At 40.9% G+C, this 25,777-nt stretch overlaps 1 pseudogene; it reads left to right on the top strand.

Annotated features, from left to right (window-relative positions):
- The first annotated feature begins 1,416 nt into the window (after positions 1 to 1,416).
- LOC133067206 (aromatase-like) lies at positions 1,417 to 25,204 on the top strand (annotated as a pseudogene).
- Positions 25,205 to 25,777: the final 573 nt, after the last annotated feature.

The following is a 25,777-nucleotide window of genomic DNA, read 5'->3' as shown; positions in this document are numbered from 1 at the left end:
CTAGCCCTGGGAAAACCACGGCCCCACAGCTAGCTGTGTTAGGATCTGGTGCACTCACCAGTGGGCTGTCACCAGCTCTGGGTCACCCCAGACTCCACAGTCACCCAGTTCTAAGTGAGGAATTGGCCCTGCCCACCAGCAGGGGGACATTAAGCCTCGCACTTCTGAGCTATGGTCCCACCCATCAACAGGCTGGCCCAGCTCTAGGAGTCCTGGACCCACAAGCAGCTACCCCAGGACCAAGCTCTGTCACCACCAGACCAGCATTAGCCCAAGGCCCCCCTTTCCTGGGGCTTCAAAGCCACTTCATGACCTGGACCTGCCCACCTACAGATGGCAGTCTGATGAAGTCGCTCAGTCGTGTCCGACTCTTTGCAACCCCATGGACTATAGCCTACCAGGCTTCTCCGTCCATAGGATTTTCCAGGCAAGAGTACTGGAGTGGGTTGCCATTTCCTTCTCCAGGGATACACAAGGCAGGGTGCATCTGACCTTGGTGCAGCCACGTCAATCACCACGCCCACAGTGATCAGCCTGCCACAACAGAGAGACTCACGCAGCCAACATAGAGGGCACCCCTAAAGTATATTGCTCAGGTGACCAGAGGGCAGTGTACTGCTGGGCCCGCAGGACATTTCCTCATAAGGAAATCTCCAAGATTAGAAACAAAATCAACGTACAAAATCAAATACATAGGAATAAAAACAGTGAATTAGGCAAAATGAGGCTATAGAGAAATCTGTTCCAAATCAAATAATAAAATAAATCCCCCAACAAATAATTAAGTGGAAATAAGCAATCTACATGCTGAAGAGTTTGAGGTAATGATCATAAAAATGATGAGAGTCAGAAGATAAATGAAGAGTGAGAAATTAAAAGTTCTCATTACTGTAAAAAGCTTACTCTTTGGGGAAAGTAATTTTCAGCAGGAAGGGGGTGTGGGAATGATTAAAAAAAAAAAAAAAAAAAGTTGCCTCCCGGGAAAAGATTGCCTAAACAAAATGCTGATGAAGTCATAGAATGACTCCATCTCTGGAATAAGTTACATTTTCATGTACTTCAGTAAGAAATTTGGCTCTTAATTAAGAATTCAGTCACTCTACCTACTCAAGGGCAAGATGACAAGGTTCTATCAGAACAAGCATCTAAAAGAACATGATACTTTGCAAAGGTCAGAAATGTCGCACTTCAAACCAAAAGCTCTCTCTCTTGGGATTGGTTGTTCTGACTTGAAATCACAAATTTGTCTTGTCTAAATGTCCCATCACATTATCAAACAAAGCACCCATCTCTATAGTACAGCATCCTCTGAAGCAACAGAAGTCCTAGATGTACCTTTGGGGGATTCTCTAATTTTCCTGCCTCTTGATTTCTACAGGACTTTAAATTGCTTCCCCTGAGATCAAGGACCACAAGATGGTTTTGTAAGTGCTGAACCCAATGCATTATGATGTCACCGGCATGGTGGCCGAAGGTGTGACTGTTGTCAGCATTGCAATGCTGCTGATCACTGGCTTTCTTCTGTTGGTTTGGAACTATAAAGACACAACCTCAATACCAGATATACAGCCGTTTAGTTCTATATCTAAGGAGAATATTTTCTTGGGGTTTTGGTCCATGAGGGTAAAACAATTTCGAATGGCAAAGAGTAAATCTGAGGGTATGGTTGAAGCCACAATATATTAGCAAATGAACTCAGGTGAGTTTTTTATAACAATCATCACATGTATGTGCATGTTATGTACATGTTAAATGAAAGCATTAAAAATACCTTAGATAATGCCTTCTAGTTTGCATTTTATTTTGGTAAAATATACTTGGTAGAAGTATCCTTTAAAGTAAGTTTAAGATGGAATAAAACAAGGTAAAATTCCAGGATTGCCTTTGCTTTTTTGATTCAAATTCATTCCAGCTTTGCTCTGAAGGTGAAAACGCCTCTGGAATGCCTCTTGTCCTGTCTCCCTTCCACTTTGCTCATCCTTGTCTCTACTCTCTCCCATCTTGAACTGATTCCTTCTCGTCATCCCACCCTTTATTTTCTTTTATTCTTGGGTGTGGTGGTGATGGTGGGGCCACCATAAGGGCTAGATAGGCCCTGGACAGTGGAAGAAAAATGGTGACTTCTGTGGATCCTTTGAAAATCACACCCTGAAAGAATCTTCAACAAGCTCTGTGGATTAATCAGCAGATGAATGGTTAAGAAAGCTGTGGTACATACGCTCAATGGAATATTACTCAGCCATGAAAAAGAATGCATTTGAATCAGTTCTAATGAGGTAGATGAAACTGGAGCCTATTATACAGAGTGAAGTAAGTCAGGAAGAAAAACACCAATACAGTATACTAATGCATGTATATGGAATTTAGAAAGATGGAAATGATGACCCTATATGCAAAACAGCAAAAGAGACACCGATGTAAAGAACAGTCTTTTGGACTCTGTGGGAGAAGGCAAGAGTGGGATGATTTGAGAGGGTAGTGTTGAAACATGTATATCATCATATGTGAAGTGGATCGCCTGTCTAGGTTTGATGCATGACACAGGGTGCTCAGGGCTGGTGCACTGGGATGACCCTGGGGGATGGGATGGGGAGGGAGGTAGGAGGGGGGTTCAGGATGGGGAACACATGTGCACTCGTGGCTGATTCATGTCGATGTATGACAAAAACCACTACAATATTGTAAAGTAATTGGCCTCCAATTAAAATAAATTAATTAATTTTAAAAAATTAAAAAATTTTTTAAAAGTATAACATAATTACCTAGATAATTCTAATAGAAACCCCACCAACTCTACACTATCAGATTAACAGAATTCTCAGAAATATCAGACTGTTTGGCAGTTTTCAGGGAGAATTCCTCATAGCAGGCATGTGTACCCAGTCCAATAAAAAATTCTATGAGTCAGTCAACTGTTTATAGTGTTGTTAGAACAATAACAAGATTAAGACTCCTTGACCTAAGACTCCCAAACTTGTTTTTGTTATATAGACATTAACAAAGACTTTCCATTTTAAGGGCAAAAAGAAAACCCTGACAGTCTTTTCCACATTAATTCAGCTACCTCAAAGTTAAGTAATAAATCTTGTTTGTCAGATTTGGACTTTGACATCCAATTTAAATAATTCACACAAAGACTTATCTAAATAACCATCATTGTACTGTCTCAGACAGGTAAGTTTTGGCCCCAAGACTAATTCACTGACAGAATGGAATTAAGGAGTAAGATGTAGAAATGTTATAACTTTACAACAGAACTCCTAAAATCTTTCCAACACGCTTTTGATTAACTTTTCACCATCACCCCTGAAATCAAGCTACCGGGTTCATTCTCTGATATAAGCAACAACAAATCCCCTGGCTGCTCACCAGATTCACGCTCTTTACAATTCTGTCATCATCTACATCAGCAAGGGTATGAGGGCCACTGCTCTTCAGAAAAACCATGTCACCAGACTCAGACTCTGGTTGAGACACTGATCAGACCCACTACCTCATTACTCAATGCTTCATTTTATTTTGTCTAATGAGGTTTGACTTAAGATTCTCTTCTTAAACCAAACCTTTCTGGGGGGAAAAAAACAACAACAACAGAAATGGATGCCTTTTGTTTGGACATTGTCTTTGCAGATCACATTTCTCACAGTTAAAAAGATGACACCAAAATCACAAATTAATTCAAACCTACCCTTCCATTAACTGGTGCTTTCAAATCCAAAGTTTTCAGACAAAACTTGGCAACCAGACACATCTGTCAACTTGTCATTGTCCTCATTTTCATTCCTATTCTCAGAGGGACTGACTGACTTGTATCTGACACCACTGATACCATTTAACACAGCAAGAATATAGTAGACATCTATTCCGGTCCATTCAGACTGAAATTATTAAGATCAAAAGGAAGTGGTAAGGTACAGAATCTGGACTACTTTTAATTCACAGAGCTATGAAGGGCCTCATGTTAACTTGTGTTGTTGTTTTAATTATTTTGTGTGTGTGACTCACCTACATACACCAGAAGATGTAAAAGGACATTTGGATTTATAGGAACAAGAAGAGCAGAATCTTAAGCAATTGCTCTTTTGAGGGGTAATGAAATACTCATTGTGATCTGATGTCTTTCCTAGGTCCTGGCTACTTTCTGGGAATTGGGCCCCTCATTTCCTACGGCAGGTTCCTCTGGATGGGGATCGGCAGTGCCTGCAATTACCACAAGATGTGTGGAGAATTCATGAGAGTCTGGGTACATGGAGAGGAAACCCTCATTATTAGCAAGTAAGCCTGTTGATAATTGGGGATATGTTTAAAAATCAAGGCTGGGGTTTTTTCATATTAAAAAACAAACTCATTTTGATATTTTGATGTCTATTGCTAAAGATATCTTTTTATTACTTAAGTCAAGGATGACACCTGCAGCTCAAGAACTAAAGCAGTGCTTCTCACCCTGGCTTCTATTCAAAACCCCACAGCCCTGGCTATAAACCCAACTCTTACAGTCTCCAGTGGGGAGGGAACCCAGTCATCAGAGGATTTTAGAGGTCCCCAAGTGATTGCAACATGCTGCAAAGCTGGAAGGAGGAGAGAAGGTAAGAAGCTTCCAGGACAGAGGGCTTTTCCCTTCAGTATGGGGAAATACTGAAGCAGGTTGCAGTGGATTTGCCTAATTTTCTCCCCCTGAAGTCTAGGTCAGGTGGTAGAGGTGCAAGACAAGACCTGGAAGGAGGAAGGAAGCACCTGAGAAAGGATCAGGTGATCAGGACAGAAACTGCTCACAGACACTAGATACTCAGATCCCCAGATAAATGCCCAGGAACCTCACAGGCAATTCCTGAAATAGGATCCTGGTCACAGCACGTGGCATCTGACCAGTCTGCACCTTTCAGGAAAGTGACCTTACTGACCCCGACACTGTCAGCTGCTTACTTCGCCCTGAGGACACAGACAACAGCCATCTGCCCTGCCCCCGGCTCCATCTCTGCTCTCCCAGCTCTCCCCCTGTCCTGTCCTCACAGGCTTTTCTCTGGTTGGATCTCTGTGTTCTCTATAATTGCCTCTGAGCTGCTCAGATTTTGTTGTTAAGGGCTGAGCTCCCCGCAGGAATAGGACGTGTTTGTCCCCATCTCCTTCCCTCGCTGCTCTTCAGATCCTCCCAGAACTTCCTGTACCTCTTGAAGAGACCCCACTGGACCCCAGAAAGCTTTTTCTTTGAATAATATGCCAGGTCTTTTCTCTTCTGAAAGTTTGATATCTGTCGTCATTACAAATGTGCTGAGATTATGGCCCAACTTTTCAGATCAGCTAGTTCTGAAGTGGTGGGGGATGCAGAGCTGTGGGTGGGGGAGATGTCAGGCACCAGTGCTGCTGGGCTTCTTGCCTGAGCAGCTGGGGGCAGCGGGGGGAGGGCATCTGATCATCTGCAGGTAAAGTGTGCACCATTCCCCAGGCAGGGGTGCTGTAAATAATGAGGGGCCACAGACACTTCATGCCATTAGTATATATTGGTGTTTGCAAGAATATCAAAAAGAAGAATGTGGGTAGCATCAATAAGGGAGTAGCACTTAATACACTGATGATGATGATGAGATGTCGCTTAGTCATGTCCGACTCTTTGAGACCCCATGGACTGTAGCCTACCAGGATCCTCAGTCCATGGGATTTTCCAGGCAAGAATACTGGAGTGGGTTGCCATTGCCTTCTCCAGGGGATCTTCCCGACCCAGGGGTCGAACCTGGGTCTCCTGCATTGTAGGCAGACATTTTACCATCTGAGCTACCAGGGAAGCCCACTAACTGGGGTCAAATTGGCCCATCTGCTACCAATTTAAATACTAATTATTGTTATAGTATTTATATACCTATTTTAATAGTGTATAAATTTATCCCCATGTTGTGGGATTTTTATGGTAAAACTCAGATAGTTCCAGGCAAACCAGGATGGTAGCCCACACTATTATCAGGTAGATATGTGCTGTATAGAAGATGAGGTGGGTGGAACATCTTTCAGATGGGGAAGAATCAGGATTCCATTTCAGATATGCTGACTTGACTTGCCTAGTACCACTGAATGGAATATTAAGAAGGAAGTTCTGACCATCCAGACCTTCCTCTGTAGTCAGAAACTAGCAAAGGAGCTGAGGAGGAGAGCCAAACAGAAAAGGGAAAACCAGGAGAGAGTGGTGGTCTGAAAGCCAGGTGAGGAACGCATGTCAGGGAGGATGGAACTGGCAAGTATCCAGATAGTGCCACATGACTAGACAGATGTGAGCACTGCATTTAGCACCAGGGAGGTTAAGGGTGACCTTGACAAGGGGAGTTTCAGTGGAGTTCTGGGGGCAAAATGTGACCACTGTGGAGAATGGGGAGAGAAGAATTGGAGGTGGCAGATACACTCTTCAAGGCGTTTGTCCTAAAGGAGGCAGAGGAATAGAATAAGGCTGAAAGGGGTATTTGGTCCAAGTCTTTCTGTTTGCTGAGATACAAGATACTATGATATGTGTGCTTTGGTGGGAATGATGAGTCACAGAGGAAAAGCATTGATGCAGCAGAAAGGAGGAGTGTGCCAGGTGAGATGACAAAGGAGTGACAGGTGGAATTGGCCTTGAATAGGGACATGGAAGTTCATCCCCAGTAAAATGGGATGAACTAACAGAGAGATTAGCTCATTCCTAACCCAGGGATTGAACCCACACCTCCTGTGGCTCCTACATTGGCAGGCCGGAGACTTTACCACTTTACATTGCCAAGTCCTTTTACCACTGATCACCTAGGAAGCCCATATCCACGTGCATCAATAGCCTTTTCTCCAGCCCCATTCAGCTGCCATATGCAAGCACAGACTAACTAAGAGTTGGCTTTAACCAGGGTTGAGTTTTTACAAGGCAACCAGGACAAATTAAGCAGAGGCTCAAGGGAGTTGAGGATGCATGAAAGGGAGAGACTATACTTACAGACAAGAGATACTTTTCTAACTTTCTAATAAGAAAAGTTCAAATGAACAGGAAAGTTTGAAGAACAATTGCCCTACTTTTTACCCCTGACCTTGACCTTCTGAAGAGACATGTCAGTTGTCTTACAGGATGTCCCACATTCCATATTTCTTTTAATGTTTCATTATGATGTCATTGAACATACTCTTCTATTCCTGGTATTGCTTATAAACTGAACACCAGGGCTATTAGGCTCATCTCAATTCAGGCTAACTTGTAAGAATACTTTCCTGTTTAATCCTATACACTTCATATTGCATCACATCAAGAGACTGGGGAAGGTGGTCTCATATTGAGAGGGTAAAGGCAGGAAGGCCAAGGGACTCCAAACGGAGGAAAGAGGCTGCAAGTGCCAGACATTTTTCTCTCTCTTAAGCGGCAGGAGGAAACAAACCAGCGATATTTTTTCTTCTCTATACAAATTTAAAAGGAGGTTTCTCTTAAAATGCTGTGTTGCCATGACACCTGGTTTCACCTGAAGCTAACTACTCTCAAACCTTGAGTTAACCAATACATTTCTTTTTCTTATGGAAATATTGTCTTAAGCTATGACTCTATCTTCAAGTTGGTTCCGCCAAATGGCCCAACCTACTTACTCAGGTATTGTTCCCCTAATCTATGTAAACGAAACTATTTGTTGGTAATCTGCCCTTCTACAAGATTCAAGTCAATTGTTTTATGGCCAGGGATGAATTATCTGGTGCCATTCTAAGTTTTATGACATTCCTTTCTTTTCATTAACAGATTGTGAGTGACTATATAACAATAATGTATCCTGCCTAAGGACAATCTTTGGATTAAACCTTCTGGCCAACTCTGTTATCTTAAAATGTAAATTATGGGAGTAGGTCTGGTGAGGTCTTTACAACCTCCAGACATTCTTTGGATTCACTGGAGAGTATATAACTCCATTGCTAATATTAGCAAAGGGGTACTCTTTTGCCCCCTTCTGATGCATATGTCAGAAGCTTTCTCTATCTCCTTTATACTTTAATAAAACTTTATTACACAAAAGCTCTGAGTGATCCAGCCTCATCTCTGGCCCCGGATTGAATTCGTCTCCTCCGGAGGCCAAGAATCCTGCGTCTTATCGTTCAGCAACAACCTTTCAATATTATGGATACTAAATTTGATCAGCTTAGGGTGGTTGCAGTCAGGTCTCTCTGTTAATATTCACTTTCTCTTGCAGTGACCTCAGTATGAGAACTGAGTAAGAATATTAGGGCAAAGGAAAGGGAAAACGTGATAGGATTGATGGAGTGTGAGTGACAGCACAGAACAGGCCTACAGGAAGCAAGTGTTTTTTGAATGTTTGGTACCAGTTATTCCGTTGATTGTCTCCCCATATTTCTAGTACTCATCAATCTTGAACCTCACCACAGGTCTGTGAGTTCTTTAAACTCAGAAATGAGGGTGGCTTCTTTTTACCACCGACACTCACTTCCTGGTTATTTTTTATTTTGAAGAGACAATAGGTTTGCCATCTTTGGAGATGGCTTTTGACTTCAGTCATGTTTCAAGAAGGATAATGACTCCAGGTACCAGGCATCTTACACTGTCCACTATCCATTCTGAGCTTGTGGATTCTCTGATCTCTCCTCAGTCAGTCAGTGTAATATCTCCCTCATCTGCTGCTACAGGCTGGCCCAGCTGAGGGAAGGAGGTCTTTACAGTTCTCCTGAATGTCAGGAGAGCTCTGGGCTGGTGTCCTTAGCTCCTCACCAACATTCCCTTCATCATTTTCCTGATCTATCCAGCCTATTTATTTTAAACCCTAAAGAAGTGTATGTCATTTCTGTCTTGCCTACTTTGTTCTTTGCCAAGTCAGAGCCTGACTCAGATCTGTCTCTAACTGAGATATTGGCGCCCCCTGGTGGACAATTGATTTAATCGTTAGCTCTTTATTAGCTAACACTAAGTTGGGTTGAAGTTTTTGTTTTTAATTTATTTATTTTTAATTGGCTTCCCTTGTAGCTCAGTTGGTAAAAAAAAAATCTGCCTGCAATGCAGGAGACCTGGGTTCAATTCCTGGCTTGGGAAAATCCCCTGGAGAAAGAAATGGCAACCCACTCCAGAGTTCTTGCCTGGAGAATTCCATGGACAGAGGAACCTGGCAGGTTACAGTCCATGGGGTCACAAGAGTCAGACATGACTTAGCAACTAAACAACAACAAATTTTTAATTGGAGGGTAATTGCTTTACATTACTGTGTCAGTTTCTGCCATCCATCAACAAGAATCAGTCATGGATATAAATACGTCCCCTCCCTCTTGACGCTCCCTCCAACTTCACCCCATCCCATCCCTCTAGGTTGTCACAGAGCACTGGTTTTGGCTCCCTGTGGGTTGAAGTTTTTAACTGGGCAGAGTTCATCAAAACATTTGGACACACCAATGCGTTTTATGATAGATCCAAAAGCTCTAAATGTCAGAGCAGAGTAATAGTATTCTGTTTGTCCTCTAAGAATTTAAAATTTGTTGATCCTAGTTTGTGCAGTAAGAGTATACAAATGACTTACTTGCTGTTTTGATTATAGAGTAAGGGGGGGGGAATGGTAAAAATAGCTAGAATTCTGAAATCTATCAATTAATAAGAAGTTCAGTCCTTTCTATGGCATGATGTCTGTACATAGTGCAAAATTTTATCTGTGTGTCAATCATATTAACTGCCTGGAATACAAATAGAAGTATCTGGATTCGTGTCAGTATTAAATATATGATGGAAAAAATAAAGCTACCCTACATTTTATACTAAAGAGAACTATCTTCTTATCCTTTATCCTCTCAATTGTAAATTATTTAAATGATTGACTTTTCTTGCCAATGCCATACCCTAACTTATAAGCAGTCTTAATAAAAAAATCTCGACAAAGTAAGGCTCTCTGTAGAAGAATTCTGTACCATTGTCCTATGAAGACAATATTCTCTGCACACGAGGAGGCCCCAGTATGTCTTCAGCTAGGAATTTACAACATTCTATAATGCTCCTTGCTTATTGTGCCCAAATTAGACTGGGATTAGGAGTAGGAAATAAGTCCTGGAGAAGGAGATGGGTGGGGAAGGGTTGCCTCCACCTTCCTAGTTGCTCTGAAACCCAGTTCAGGGCTAAAGAGTTGGGCATGTGAGTGAGGCTAGAAGGCACAATAGTGGAAGAAGAACTGGGAAGTTCAAGGAAGCCTGGGCTATTGGCAAAGTCCCACGGATGCCACATCAAGGGCTATCTAATGGCTCAATATATCCTATGTCTTGGGAGAACTCTGTGACCCTGAAGACCTTGGTGATTCATGATGAATGTAGAGCTCCGGGAGAGCAACTGTCACCACCACACAGAGGCTTCCAGGCCTACCCAAGTCAGCCAAGCTCAGGGCAGAGGTACCTAGGTATATCCTTCAGTCCCAGAATGATACCCCTGGAAGGGCCAGACCTGATTACAGACTCTGAGGAATGGGTGGTACAAGGCAGAACTGCTGCTTCCAGACTAAAGTCATGAGACTTCAATTATTCCAGCATCTCCCAATTCTGAGGCTCCCTTATGCGGGGAGGTGGGGTTTGGGGGGTGGGGGTGGGGAGCAAGGAGAAGGGCACTGTCTGGAGTGGGGCTGCTTCAGGGCTGGAGGCTCCTGGAAACATGGTGGTGTGGAGGGTGCATTTTCTTTCAGGCTTGCAGCTTTGACCACCTTAGTGGATAATATTTTAGAGACTTGCTATTAGAGACGGGCAAATAACAAATAACTCTATGTGTGTGTTGTCTGTTGATCTTTAGTAATGCTCAAACAAAGAGCTAGTAGGTAGAAATGTTTCAACCAGAGAAGAAGGTTCTTTTGCTAACACAAAGAAGAAGGTGCTCATTTAATTTAATCTGAATACTAGAAATTATGCACCGAATTTAGATCAACAGACATTTTCTACGAGAGACACCAGGTCAGCAAACTCATCACACTGAGTTCTCCTGACCCTTAACAAGTAACCCCAAGGTTTGCTCTCTCTGTAGGTCCTCGAGTGTGTTCCGTGTAATGAAGCACAATCATTATACATCTCAATTTGGCAGCAAACTTGGCTTGCAGTTCATTGGCATGCATGAGAAAGGCATCGTATTTAACAATAATCCAGTTATCTGGAAAGCTGTCAGAACTTAATTTATGAAAGGTATTCAGGTGTCTGGCTAAATTCTGGTCTTTTGTCTATGAATATGCCTTATGAAATCATTAACTTCTGCTGCTTCACAGTTTTGAAATAGTCAGAGCTAGGGTTCATTATGGGTTTCCCAGGTGGTGCTAGTAGTGTAAAGAACCCACCTGACAATGCAGGAGACGCAGGTTCAATCCCTGAGTCAGGAAGATGCCCTGGAAGAGGGCATGGCAACCCGCTCCAGTATTCTTGCCTAGAGAATCCCCATGGACAGAGGAGCCTGGAGAGCCACAGGGTCACAGAGTTGGACCTGACTGAAGTGACTGAGCACAGCACAGCATTCATTACACACGTACTCTGTAACAGGCACTGTTCTAAACACTGGATACCTTAATCCCACAGCGACTCCATGTGGTAAATATCACCTACATTTTGCAAATGAGAAAACTGAGGCATAAAGAGGTTAAGTACCATGCTCAATTTCCACCATTAATAAAAGGTAGCACAGAAGAAAACCTCAGAGCCGACATATTTAACCACTTCAATTTGGTTCTTCCTGTTTCTACATCCACCTTATGGATGTGACAAAGAATTGGCTCGCTGTACACTTAATGTCACTTCAATTAAGAATTTAGTGTGTCAGCCATATAGTTGATTTAACAGAGCAACATGTTTGCTGAACCACTGGCTGACATCCCAGATGTTTTAACAGAAGGCAATTTGCAAATAACTTAGAGAATTTCAGAACTGAGAAGTGGTGCATTATCTCTTCCAGCCTGCGAATTTCATACTTAAGTAAATACATTTCTAGAAAGCTTGTGACTTTCCCCCAGGCAACACAGCCAGATATGGAAGAGCAGAAACTAGATTCCAAATATCCTTATTTAGTGATTTATCTCTTTACTATACCCTGCTGAAATTGAAGTCTTTGCCTTCAAACTACACATTCCTTATCTTACAGTTTTATGAGTCAAAATTCAGATGTGGGTCAGTTCAGTTCAGTCATTCAGTCGTGTCCGACTCTTTGCAACCCCATGGACTGCAGCACGCCAGGCTTCCCTGTCCATCACCAACTCCTGGAGTTTGCCCAAACATGTCCATCAAGTCGGTGATGCCATCCAACCATTTCATCCTCTGATGTCCCCTTCTCCTTCTGCCCTCAATCTTTCCCAGGATCAGGGTCTTTGCCAATGAGTCGGCTCTTCACATCAGGTGGCCAAAGTATTGGAGCCTCAGCTTCAGCATCAGTCCTTCCAATGAATATTCAGGATTGATTTCCTTTAGGGTTGACTGGTTGGATCTCCCTGCTGTCCAAGGGACTCTCAAGAGTCTTCTCCAACACCACAGTTCAACAGCTTCAATTCTTTGGCACTCAGTTTTCTTTATGGCCCAACTCTCACATCCATACATGACTATTTAAAAAAACATAGCTTTGACTATACGGACCTTTGTCAGTAGAGTAATGTCTCTGCTTTTTAATATGCTGTCCAGGTTTGTCATAGCTTTCCTTCCTAGGGGCAAGCATCTTTTAATTTCATGGCTGCAGCCACCATCTGCAGTGATTTTGAAACCCAAGAAAATAAAGTCTGTTACTGTTTCCATTGTTTCCCCATCTATTTACCATGAAGTGATGGGACTGTATGCCATGATCTTAGTTTATTGAATATTAAGTTTTAAGCCAGCTTTTTCTCTCTCCTCTTTCACTTTCATCAAGAGGCTCTTTAGTTCCTCTTCACTTTCTGCCGTAAGTATGGTGTTATCTGCATATTTGAGGTTATTGATATTCTCCTGGCAATATTGATTCCAGCTTGTGCTTCATCCAGCCCGGTATTTTGCATGATGTACTCTGCATAGAAGTTAAATAAGCAGGGTGACAATATACAGCCTTGAGGTCCTCTTTTCCCAATTTGGAACCAGTTTGTTGTTCCATGTCTGGTTCTGACTGTTGTTTCTTGACCTGTGTACAGATTTCTCAGGAGGCAGGTAAGGTAGTCTGATATTCCCATCTCTTTCCCATTTTCCACAGTTTGTTGTGATCCACACAATCAAAGGCTTTAGCATAGTCAATGAAGCAGAAGTAGATGTTTTTCTGATTTTTTCTACGATCCAATGGATGTTGGCAATTTGATCTCTGATTCCTCTGGCTTTTTAAATCCAGATTGAACATCTGAAAGTTCTTGGTTCATGTACTGTTGAAGCCTAGCTTGGAGAATTTTGAGCATTACTTTTCTAGTGTGTGAGATGAGTACACTTGTGCGATAGTTTGAACATTCTTTGGCATGGCCTTTCTTTGGGATTCATGATGTGGGTCTCATAGGGCAAAAATCAAGACACTGACAAGGTTGTGTTCTTTCTGGAGGATCTAGGGAGAAAGTGTTTTTTTGACTTTTCCAGCTTCTAGAGTCTGTCCATTCTGTTTATATGTTTGAAATGTGGTTTATACATTTGAAATGAGGTTTCAAGCTCTTGAATGTAGAGGCAAATCAGACATCAGCCTGGGACTGATATTCAAGGCCAACATTTTCATGCATAGGATTTATTAATGAAGGAATAATTTTTTTTTTTTTTGGTCCCACTTGCCGATGTGACAGTCACCCAGGAAACAGCATTCCCACCTTCCATATCTCCAAGTCACTCCTAGTCAGAAAGTACGCTGCCAACCCAAGCTTCCTTTTTATATATGGGTGAGTGAAAATGTTTAGAATCTTCGACCACTCACCAGGTCTCTTTTCTTCTTCAGAGTGTGCCTTAAAGGGCTTCTGCAGCACAGCTGATTTATTTTATTTGAGGACTTTCACTTTACAATACAATTGAATGAAAAATACAGAAAAAAAAGAGAGATTACTCCTAAAGAAACCTTATAGCAACCTTGAACAAAAGAGAAAGCAGGACTTTAAGAGTTAAGTCTAATGTTAGACCACATACCATCAAAATTACTAACTGCTCAGATGGTCAGGAGCCAAGCAAGGGAAGAGATCAGAACCATTTCACTCTACCTGGTTTCATTCATCCTTTCATCCACTCATTCCAAGGGCCACCATGTTCTGTGGACATGAATTATAAAGCTAATAGGTTATTACTGCACTTAAAGTGTTTTCAGTTCTGTGAGGAAGATGGCTCAAACAAAAACATTTTTTTTTTTGAAGTTTTGACATTGAGTACATTGGATGTAGTTTGAGGAAAAACCAAAATTAAGAGAAAGGTATATTTGGTCATTTATAAGACTGTGCACGTGTGTGTGCTGTCCGACTCTGTGCAACCCTATGGACACAGCCTGTCAGGCTCCTTGGTCCATGGGCTTCTCCAGGCAAGAATACTGGAATGGGTTGGCAGACCCTTCTCCAGAGGATCTTCCAGACCCAGGGACTGAAGCCACATCTCCTCCACTAGCAGGCGGGTTCTTTACCACTAGTGCTGCCTGGGAAGACTAACACTTTACAAATATGAACTACAATTAAACAGGAAGCACCTTAGGTATAAAAGTAAGATCCAATTTGAATAGTCCTGTATCAATATTCTGCCACCCACTGAAACATAAAATATCACCCTGGTGAAAATCCAAACCTTCTTTAGGGAGAAATGTATATAATAAATATAGAAAATCACTGGTTTGTAACTTATGACCACCAGTACTAAAGATTTCATTTGCAGTCTCTCAAATGATTTGTCATAAGTAGAATACAAGTTTAATTTTTTGTCATTTGTTCTAAAAATATTCATTTTTCATTCATCCATTCGTCTATTTTTAATAATAAACATGATACTTGATACTGGACAATTAGTAGAATATAGAAGAAAATTTAAAGATGAAAATTTCAACTCATTTAATAAAAATCTGTGGTCAGTTAAGCTCCAAACATAAAAAGTCAAAATTGCCTGATTGCTTGTGTGCCCTGGAGTTGGAGGAAGCTCACTCTGATGTTGTCCCCTTCAGCTTTGTCCGGCCCTGGCCTGGTGCTCATGGTGACCATCTGTGCTGATTCATCACCAAACATCCAGACAGGTTGGAGGAGGTCCGCATTGACCTGGGCTATGTGGACGTATTAACCCTCATGTGGCGCATCATGCTGGACACCTCTAACATGCTCTTCCTGGGGATCCCCTTGGATGGTACTGAAATTTTCATTCTCATGACTTGACATTCAGCCCTTTACTAAATGGGGCATGAGAAGGATAATGAACTCAAGGAAAGATACACTCTTTTGTACACTGTTCTTCTTTAAATCTTTCTAAGTATTCCTAAAGTGTTTTCCTGGTAAGTCTGCCTTCCTCACTTATAAGATCATAAAAATCCATAGTGCGGGCCATTTTCTATTTCTTTTGTATCTCTCCTCATTGCTCTAGGAAATAGGATGATTCTACTCAAACACATCTATTAAGTTTCTAACCTGAAACTTAATAGATATGATCATTTCATTTGGTCATAAATACATCTAATCACCAAACCTATGTATTTAATAATTACCCACCTTTTGGCCATTCTTTTGGCCAAAATATAGATATACACACACACACACACACATATATATGTATATATACACATACATACACAAATAAACATTCTATCTCTCCATACACGCACACACACACATGTGCACATGCACACAGGTACACACACACACATATATATATACACACACACAACACATAAATGGACAAACACACCTCTCCCTCAAAGTCACTAAGCATGAAAACTTTGACTCTATCTATATGATGATAAGGGTACTGCTGCTGCTGCTGGAAATGATGATGATAACTATCATTAACTTTAGTATCTACTATGTGAAAGCAGTATAAAAAGCTGCTTCACATAAAGTTTGTGATTTAACATTTATAACAACACTGGAAAGATATTTCACTTAAGAAGATGCTTTCCTCACTACACTACAGAAAAAAATCATTAAACACACATATGCAACTCTAACCAACAAAAGAACAAATATCAATCATGTGGATTCATTCCATTCTTCTGTTGTCAGCTTAATGTAATTTCTCCTGATTTGATTTCTAACAGTGTTCACTGATTCATACATTCTTTCAACTAATATTTATTGATTGCCTATTTTATGGCAGGCTTAGGTTCTGGGGTTAGAGTAGTGAACTAGATAAAGTCCTTGCCTTCAAAGAGTTTACATCCCAGTGGACATATGGACAGTAAACAAGTAACTATCTAGTAATATTTTAGGCAAAAATAACTGCCTTGGAAAAAAAGTAGGGTGTAGGGCTATAAAGTGAATGGGGGTGGTTGGAGAGAGACCAAGGCTACTGTGGAGAGAGAAGGTGGTCAGAAAGGCCTCTGACCCTCTGATTTGGAATGGACATCTGAAAAAAAACCCCAGATGAAGTGTGGCCCTGAACCCACTGCAGATCTGAGGGAATAACATCACAGGCATAAGAACAAGGCATGATTTTCACACTCACCCACACCAGCTGAGCTATCACACCTACTCCCTGATCAACTACATTTGGACAAGCAAACAAGTGATAAACCCTCCCTTTATTTTCCACTGTCCTCGCCTCCTCTCCCCTGCTCTTTAATTATTCATTACAAGAGACACAGGACCCCTGTCTGACTGACATCAGGATGGGAGCCCCATATGCTCTGAGGACTTTAGTCACAGCCTCTTGCCTGGATCCCCTTTCATATAGGGGGGAGTCCTATATGAAAGTCCTGTTTGCCTTTTCTTGCCACACACATCTCTCCTAAGGATTGACAGGTACCTATTTTAGAAGTCCCTTCTTCTTGGTTCCCCACTAGCCTTGATCCATAGGGGGTTAAAGTAAAGTGCAATGTACAGCTCTCTGTTAACTTATGGATGCAGACTGTGTGGCTAAGAACCTGTATAATCCATACAGAGTTATGTGTATTTCCCCCTGCTCACTAGGTCCTTGTTAAACTCTCAATGGGCCTGAGGGACCCAGCGCACCAACAGGAAAGGACAAGGCCCTGAGGTCAGATAGGACTGGGCTCCAGCCTAGGGGCTGCCAGCCACACTGGCTGTATGGTGTTGGGCAAACTTCTTCATTTCTATGAACCACAGATTCTGCATCTGCTTATGTCTCTTCCCTTCCCGTGTATATAATCTGAAAAAATAAGTAGTTATCTTTTCCCTGGGATTCAATTTAATTAAAAAACATGCATTAAAGAGCTGACTGCACAAGACACAGGACAAGGCATTGAAGATTCCAAGATGAATTCTACACACTGGACCGAAATATAAACAACAGAATGCGAATTTTGCCATGCCAGTTGCCAGAATTGAGGCCATAACAGTTTTAATTACTTCTTATTTCCCATGGTCTGGAAAACAGAATGTGTTGAAGGCTCAGTCTAGGAGAAGGATATGAAATTCTAAGCTGTGTCTCTAACACAAACTTGAAAACTGTAAACATCTCTGATTAACAAGTAGGATAAATTAGTGTTGATTTGTTTGGTGACATTCATGTGGCTGAAACACCCACTGCAAGCAGAACCTTGTCCTACTTAGAGTCCAAGATGCTAGGAGAGTCTACAGGGATCTTCTCTCATCAGCATATCCTTCTTGGACTCATATTTTTGCTTACATGCTCTGATCTTTTTCTGTTTTTCCAGAATGCACCATTGTGGTTAAAATCCAGGCAGAGCCTGCATGGCAGGCTCTCCTTCTCAAACCAGACATCTTCTTTAAGCTTTCTTCGCTATGCAGGAAGCATGAGAAGTCTGTGTAAGTATCACATTTTGAATAATTATTGATGAGACTGATTGGTGTTGGGTCTTAGCTATTGCTGGAGTCTTTGTAAGTTTACTTGTCTCCAAAACCACAGGGATTTGTTGATTAAGATGCTGGTGAAGCACTTCTTATAGCGCTTCAGGCCCCTGTGACCAGACCACAGAGGAAAAGGCAGCCTTTGGCCCAGGGGTGCTTTTCACCTCAGAGGTTGAAAGCCCCATCTCTGGACCTAGAACACTGAAGTGTGTTTTGAGTTGAAGAGAAGGGTTGGCTGAACCTATCATTATTATTTGTCAGAATTCTCTATGCATGTCTGAAGAAATGAAAACCAAATCATTTTGCTGTTGTGCTGCTTCTGAATGAATTTTACTTAATTCAACTTGTAGGAAATGACAGTAGTCACAAAAATTTTTCATGATGAATTTTTATAAGATGTCTTGTTTATTTATGTATCTTATATTTGGAGGGATCCTAAAATTGTCATTATTGGGTTTGCTTTGGTCTCAGATTACCCTAGCAGAAGACTGTACAGATGCCTAATGGCCTATTGGATAGTCGTTGGGTTTTTAGATATGAGTAGCCAGCCACTAAATGAGCCACAACCAGAGGAAAGCCCAGGGGATCTAGAAGTAGACAGACCTGGTTTCTATCCTACCTCTACTGCTTGGTAACCAAATGGTCTTGGGAAGTTCTTTGAAACAAATTATAGCCTACTTTCCATGGTGGTATATAGGTTAATTAGATCCTCTATATAGGGTAATTAACTCAGAGCATGTCACATAGTAGGCAGTAAACATGTTATCTCTCTCCATCCCTCTGTTCATATCTTCCCCAGATGTCCAAAGTATCTTAAATTCTCCAGTGCCTTTAAGTTCCTAAACTTGATTGAAAAGCTAATTTCATCATGTTTGCACATTTTGAAATTCAGTAATATTAGTGTCCAGGAAGTCAGTTTCATGTTGCTTTTACATGTTCTCAAGTGGTCAATGAGTATCAGGTGGATGATTTGGACACATGGTCCTTTAAACACTTCTCTTTCTTTTAACCAGAGCTTACTGTGACTAGAATCAAGGTGGTCATTGATTCATCTCTTCACTGTGGTCAGATTGTGTGGTGGTCTGAAAAATCATATTGAACCACAGCTACATTACTTTAGCTTCACTATGGTCAGCAGGCCCATAGAAACTTACTGCATGAAAATGTATAACAGCTTTCTTTGTCTTCTTTGAAATTAGCTCAGCAACATTCCCTCTCTCTATAAATTTGCCAGTGGTTAGTGAACTAGGTAATATCTTCTCTGATCTAAAGCACTAAAGACCTAGAGAAATCTTTTAATCTCCACCCGCCCCATGCCTTTGCAACAACACCAATACTTTTACTGTTGGGGCATAATTGACACGTAACATTATGTTACTTTCAGGTGTACAGAATGATTCAATACATGAATATACTGAGAATGTTCATCACAATCTAGTAAACATCTTTCACCAAAGATAGTTAGAAAAGTTTTTCCTTGAATGAGCACTTTTAAGATTTACTCTCTTAACAACTTTTAAATATGCAAACAGCATGTTAACTGTAATCACCGTGCTGTATATTACAGCCCCATGACCTATCAATCATATAACTGAAAGGAAGTTTGTACCTTTGACCCCCTTCACCCATTTCACACCCAAACTACAGGCAGCATCCATGGCAATCACCAGTCTCTTCTTTTAACAAAGACCTTGGGATTTGGGCTTTTTAAAAAATAATCCAATGTATAAGTGAGATCATAAAGTATCTGTCTTAATCATGCCAAAATTTTTTTAAAATATATATTTATGGATAGGATTCTGGGACATCTACTTCCATCCCTAGATATTTAATCTTATATTTTTCCCTCTTTGAATCTCCAGTATTACAAAAGTATCATTTTGTACTTTTTATTTTCTTAAGTGTAAGGTTTTCTCAGTCTCAGAATACATTGAAGGTGTTTGTGGCCTACACTAGGAACCTAGACACAATTATCTTGTACAAAATACATTCAGAGTTCCAATAGATGCGTTCTTTTAAGTTTGTAAGTCAGAGAGTTTGTATTTTCTGAAAACGATCACTAAACTCAATTCTCCTAGTTTTTAATGACAAACAAGTTCTAATACATACATTTAATTAGGAGCAACTTTTAACCTGAATAGGAGGAATCCCAATGGATATTCATAGGCCCCTGATTCTGGCAAAGGGAGGAAGCAGATACTTAGAAATGGATTCAACTCTATCAAGACATTCTCTATGAATTCAAAGTCTAAGGGCATTTCAGTACATCCCAGGCTATTTGGGGACCACTGCTTGGGTAAGTAATGTTATGAACATTCTAGACCACCACTGAGTGAATATAGGAGACACTCAACAAATATTTGCTGAACAAATGGCTGGGTAGATGAATAAATGAATGTGAATATATCCCTGCTATATATTTGGAATGATGTGTGAGTGTGTGCCTGTAATCATACAGACATACACAATAGTAAATGTCCTTATTTGGAATAACACATTAAATTACTCTCCTGAAGAATATCTCTCAATGTTTAAACATCTTCCCTGAGAAACCAAAAAAAAAAAGAAGAAGAAGAAGAAAACCTTAAAAATAGCAGGAATATTAAAGAATATTCCCTTACTTCTGCTAAACTGGAGTAAACATAGAGGCTATTTAGGTCAATTGAGTATTTAAATGTGTAGGCAAATGTGTCAACAAGAATTTGAAAGAAAGATTTATTGTACATTTAACCTAATACAGAATAGTATTCCCTGAAACTAGGAAACAATACAATTATACATGAATGCATATACTTAAAGACAAGAATAGCAGAACAGAGATGTCAAGATGGCCTTAATGTTCATCCAGTTTGATCTCTTCACTTTAAAAGAGACATACATCTCAGAGACTAAAAGTAGGTTATGTGGAAGGACATCAACCTGGACCAGAACCTTGACTCTTCTCCACGGTGTTTTACCATTCACCACACTCTCAAAATGCAGAAACCTATTGATGTAACTAGTCATTCATTCAACAACTATTTTGTCAGTGTTACTATGAGGCAGAAACTTCAAGGCATGAGATAAATATCAAGAGGAATAATTCCTGTGTAGAAGAGGAACCTCAAGTTTAATCATCTTTCGGGTTATGCAGATAAAAGTGGCCTAAGTGGATATGAGATAAAGAACATGGAAGTGCCCATGGCAGACTGGGGTGTGCATGCTCCTACCAATGGCATTCACTAGCTTTGGGATTTGATGTTTAATTTAAGCACAGTGCTGGCCCAATCAAATATCAGAAAACATAATTGGATTTAGCGTTTTGGTACCAGTTTTCAACCCTTAACCACAGATTACAATCTTGATTTTACTACCAGTGCTGAGATATATTGGTTAACTCTGGTTCCTTAACTTGATATAACATATATAATTTAAGGATATTTGCAAAGAATTAAGTATAAACTCAGTTATTCATGAACACTAATGGTTTCAATTAAGCAAATTTTAAATGGCAATATTCATAGGCCCCTGATTCTGGCAAAGGGAGGAAGCAGATACTTAGAAATGTATTCAACTCTATCAAGACATTCTCTATGAATTCAAAGTCTAAGGGCATTTCAGTACATCCCAGGCTATTTGGGGACCACTGCTTAGGTAAGTGTGGTCATATCTGTGTACAAGTAGGTAATATTTCCCGTGATTTTTCAAGCAAAGATTTGAAAGATGAAATGGAAATTCTGATAGGAAAAAAAAAAAGACACAGTATTTTCATAGCAGAGAAACTGGAAGACTCTATGGATTTCGCCACTGAGTTGATTCTGTCTGAGGTACAGACCTGCACTAACCATAATCCCTCACAACATATGTGTGTTACTATTTCTGTATAGGCGTCTAAAAATTCCCTATTAAGTGTTGCATGTTTTTGTTCTTGAGTATCTGTTCCAGTACCTATCTGGTCCAATCCAATAGGCTACTATTAGACAATCAGGTAAGACTTTAAGTCTGAAACATCTGTGTCTGCACAACACAAAATATGAAAACCAAGAAGTCCAAAGACACTAAACACACAGAAATCTCTGGTTAAACTGTTCAGCTTTAGACTGAAGGTTATTAATGCAAAAGTCTATCATCAATCCAAATGATGCATAATTCCTACGATTTCATTTTATTGAGGTGATTGATCCTTGAATGCCACTTCGCTTCCTATTCTGACCTTTCTTTCACTTTCCCAATATGTCTCCCCCTTTCCATTGTTCAGAAACATGGAGAACTGACCAGAGAGAATGTAAACCAGTGCATACTGGAAATGTTAATCGCAGTACCAGACACTATGTCTGTCTCTGTGTTCTTCATGCTGTTTCTCATTGCAAAGCATCCCCAGGTTGAAGAGGCAGTAATGAAGGAAATCCAGACTGTTGTTGGTAAGAATTTATCAAACAGACAAGAGAGATTAGAAATCAATTCCTTCTGAATATCAGTTTCTATCTCCTAATAATCCTATGGCAAAACCTTTCTAGAACCCACCCAGAGAATAATGAAGCAAGTCATTGTGTCATAATTACATTATGCCAAACAGGTATCAGTGTTTTTCTGATATAAAAAAAATACATGCTGGTTGGAAAGAAATCAAATAATGGATAGATTTATAAAGCAGAATGTAATATCCCTTGATCCCTCCTACTCTTATCTACAGTCTTGTTCCCATTCCCTAAGGAGAGTCACTATTGAGGGGCTGGGTTGGTAGAGTTCTCTGATCAAGTGAGACCTCTCCTGAATAGAGTAGTTGTACAAAAGCAGAGTTGCCTCGGGACCCTGGGTTGATTTTCATTCTGCAGAGGTGATATCCCATTTGAGAATGCTTTAAAGTTTTGCCAATTCTGAGGATAAATTGAGCCTCTCTGACCGGTATGGAGCCAAACAATCTGAGACCGTGGAGGTGTCCACCAATTCCCAGCTCACCTGGGACTGATCTGAGGACCCCCTTTTGTGTGGTGGAGAGACAGGGTTTTTGCCACTCTGTCGCACCAGGTTGTCTTGGATGAGATGGGGAGGAGGGACAATCAGAGATATTTTCTGACAGATGACTGCACAGGATCCAGAAAAGAACGTTTCCTTGAACATGATTAAAGTCACCATCCCTCTTTGACTAAAGAATTAACGTCTTCTAGAACTGAAAATAGGGGACAAAGCTCAAGAACCACAGAGGTAGCTGACAAATGTTTGAAGCAGACTGGGTAGGTCTACATGATGCTTCAGAGGGGTTTTCTCTATAGAGCTCCTCAGCCACTCAACTTCAGCCAGCGGCTGCCATGTGGAGATGTGGGTCCAGTGTTACCTGGCCTTATTTTTCTGCAAGTCCAGATGTCTCAATGACATCCCTCAGATGTTAAGATAATCGACTTCAAATTTGACTTTTCATAAGACTTTGTGGACCAAACATAGCATATTAATATATTAGAATTATATATATAAATTTTTTCAAACTGACCTATAGCAACACTGAAATTAGCATGACCTCCTTTGTCCTTTTTGTCTGCTTCCACAGGTGAAAGAAAAATAAAGAGTGATGATATTCAAAAGCTAACTGTGGTAGAAAACTTTATTAATGAGAGCATGAGATACCAGCCCATCGTGGACCTAGTCATGCGCAAAGCCTTAGAGGATGATGTCATCGATGGCTACCCAGTGAAAAAGGGGACTAACATTATCCTGAATCTTGGAAGAATGCATAGACTTGAGTTTTTCCCAAAGCCAAATGAATTTACTCTTGAAAACTTTGCCAAGAGTGTAAGAGTCCTTTCTTAAAACTGAGTGTGCCACCCTTGAAAGCATCAACTGTTAAATCACCTCTGTATTTGTGTTTGTACATTTCCTTCTATTTACTCATCCCTTCCAGCATCACCAGGAGAGAACATATTTCCCCCAGCTAGAACATGCCCATCAGTTCTGTCCTCAAGCCAAGGAGGCTGGCTCTCCAGCTCTTGGAAATGTCTTCATGGAAGGCACATGAGAGATCAAAGTATGAACAATTCAGGCCCTTAATTTGCTTAAAATGAGGTGAAGTTTGTTTAACCAACCCACTTTTCCATTTAAACTTATCACTTTGTCATCATGTAGATTCAGCTGTAGATTCATCTATGATGATTAGATGGAAATGAAATGAGAAGAAATGATTTGGTTTCTGCAGTCTGCCTTTGATTCACCAAATGGCCTCACAAGCACTAGTCTCTATTCTAAACAGGACTTGGTGATTAGAACTCCCACCTTGTTCTTAATTGAGGTGTACTGGACATTCTGCCTCTGTTATGTCAAATTCTAGGCAATGATTCTTTTTGAACCTGAATTATCCATATAGTTCATTGCATACCCCAGTATTCAATTTCCATATGGGAAGAGATATGATCTTAGTTAAACCAGTTCTCTAATTCACTGTACTTGCATATAAGCAACCCATACCATGTTGCCAACTGGCCGAAAATAACTTAGTATCCTTCAAGTGCCAGACAATATGTAAGCCCAAATGGAGACAAGACAGAGAGGCGTGTCCCTTTAAATATTTGTATAACAAAAAATATTTAGATTCTTGGCATTAATAGGACAGGAATCCACACTTTTGCCTAAATTTGTCCTTGTCATCAGGTTATATGACCTGGGACAACAACAGTCTTTGCCTCAGTGACTGGCAGAACAGCAGTAAAGATGTGGCCTTCCCACAGAGCTAGCTGAGTACTTTACATGAAAATGTAGCTGGGAATTATTGAGGTTGTGTCTGTATCACAAAGGGTGAATCAAATTGGATGGAGAAAGAGTCTTATCTGAGTCATAGTCATTCCTGTCTGTGAGGAAGCAGTATGGCCAAATCACTAAAACCGAGCATTCTGACTGACTGTGTTTTCAGGGTGAATCAAATGGAGATGCATGACTCTGGCCTTTACTACACCCACTCCAGTGTTCTTGCCTGTGTTCTTGCCAGTGTTCGTCCCTGGAGAATCCCAGGGACGGTGGAGCCTGGTGGGCTCCCACCCATGGGGTCACACAGAGTTAGACAAACTGAAGCGACTTAGCAGCAGCAGCAGCAGCCTTTACTACTCTGGCTAATTGTCTGATCTCTTTCCCAGGTTCCTTACAGGTACTTTCAACCATTTGGCTTTGGGCCCCGGGCCTGTGTGGGAAAGTACATCGCCAAGGTGATGATGGAGGTCATCCTGGTCACCCTTCTGAGACGCTTCCATGTGCAGACTTTGCAAGGTCGGTGTGTTGAGAAGATGCAGAAGAAAAATGACTTATCCTTGCATCCAGACGAGACCAGGAACTGGTTGGAAATGATTTTCATCCCAAGAAATTCAGACAAGTGCCTTGAGCGCTAAAGAAGTTTGGTCAGTCCCTGCCCCAGAGCACTGCTCAACAGTATTCTACATGGGAACCACCCATCTTTGCCAGGTGGTCCTCCTCACATGAACAACCATGGCCTGTGCCATTTTATAGGCTTACCTCCTGTGGGTTGTCAGCTAGCCAGGAGACACGGTTCATCTGACCAGATCCAAACCAGACACCAGGCTGCAAGAGAAAATAGAGGCCAAGAGTTTGTACAGGAAACTGCAAGCCTAAAGACCTAATTCCACAAAACATGCTTTGGAAAAAACAAATCACCAGCAAAACTCAGCCCAGCTCCTTACTGTCCTACACTGAACTGGGAGCTTTTTAACATCTGGGGCAGAAGCACTCAATTTGATTACAAAGGCCTGGCCAACATCTGCGTACTTCAGATCAAACATATCTCCCAGTGTGAATAAAATGGTTTTCATTTGCTTTTTGGTGGCGTGGGGATTACAACATCCATACCCTTGGAGAAATGCTTACAAATTCAGCATTTGACTTTTCCTACGAACTACATTCAATTAACTCTTGTTTATCCATATGTGATTTATCTGCTGCAAAAT

The sequence above is a fragment of the Dama dama genome, chromosome 12 (assembly GCF_033118175.1).
Source record: "Dama dama isolate Ldn47 chromosome 12, ASM3311817v1, whole genome shotgun sequence".
NCBI classification, from domain to species: Eukaryota; Metazoa; Chordata; class Mammalia; order Artiodactyla; family Cervidae; genus Dama; species Dama dama.
The sequence above is the reverse complement of the archived record's forward strand: the minus strand, read 5'-3'. Positions and strand labels throughout refer to the sequence as shown.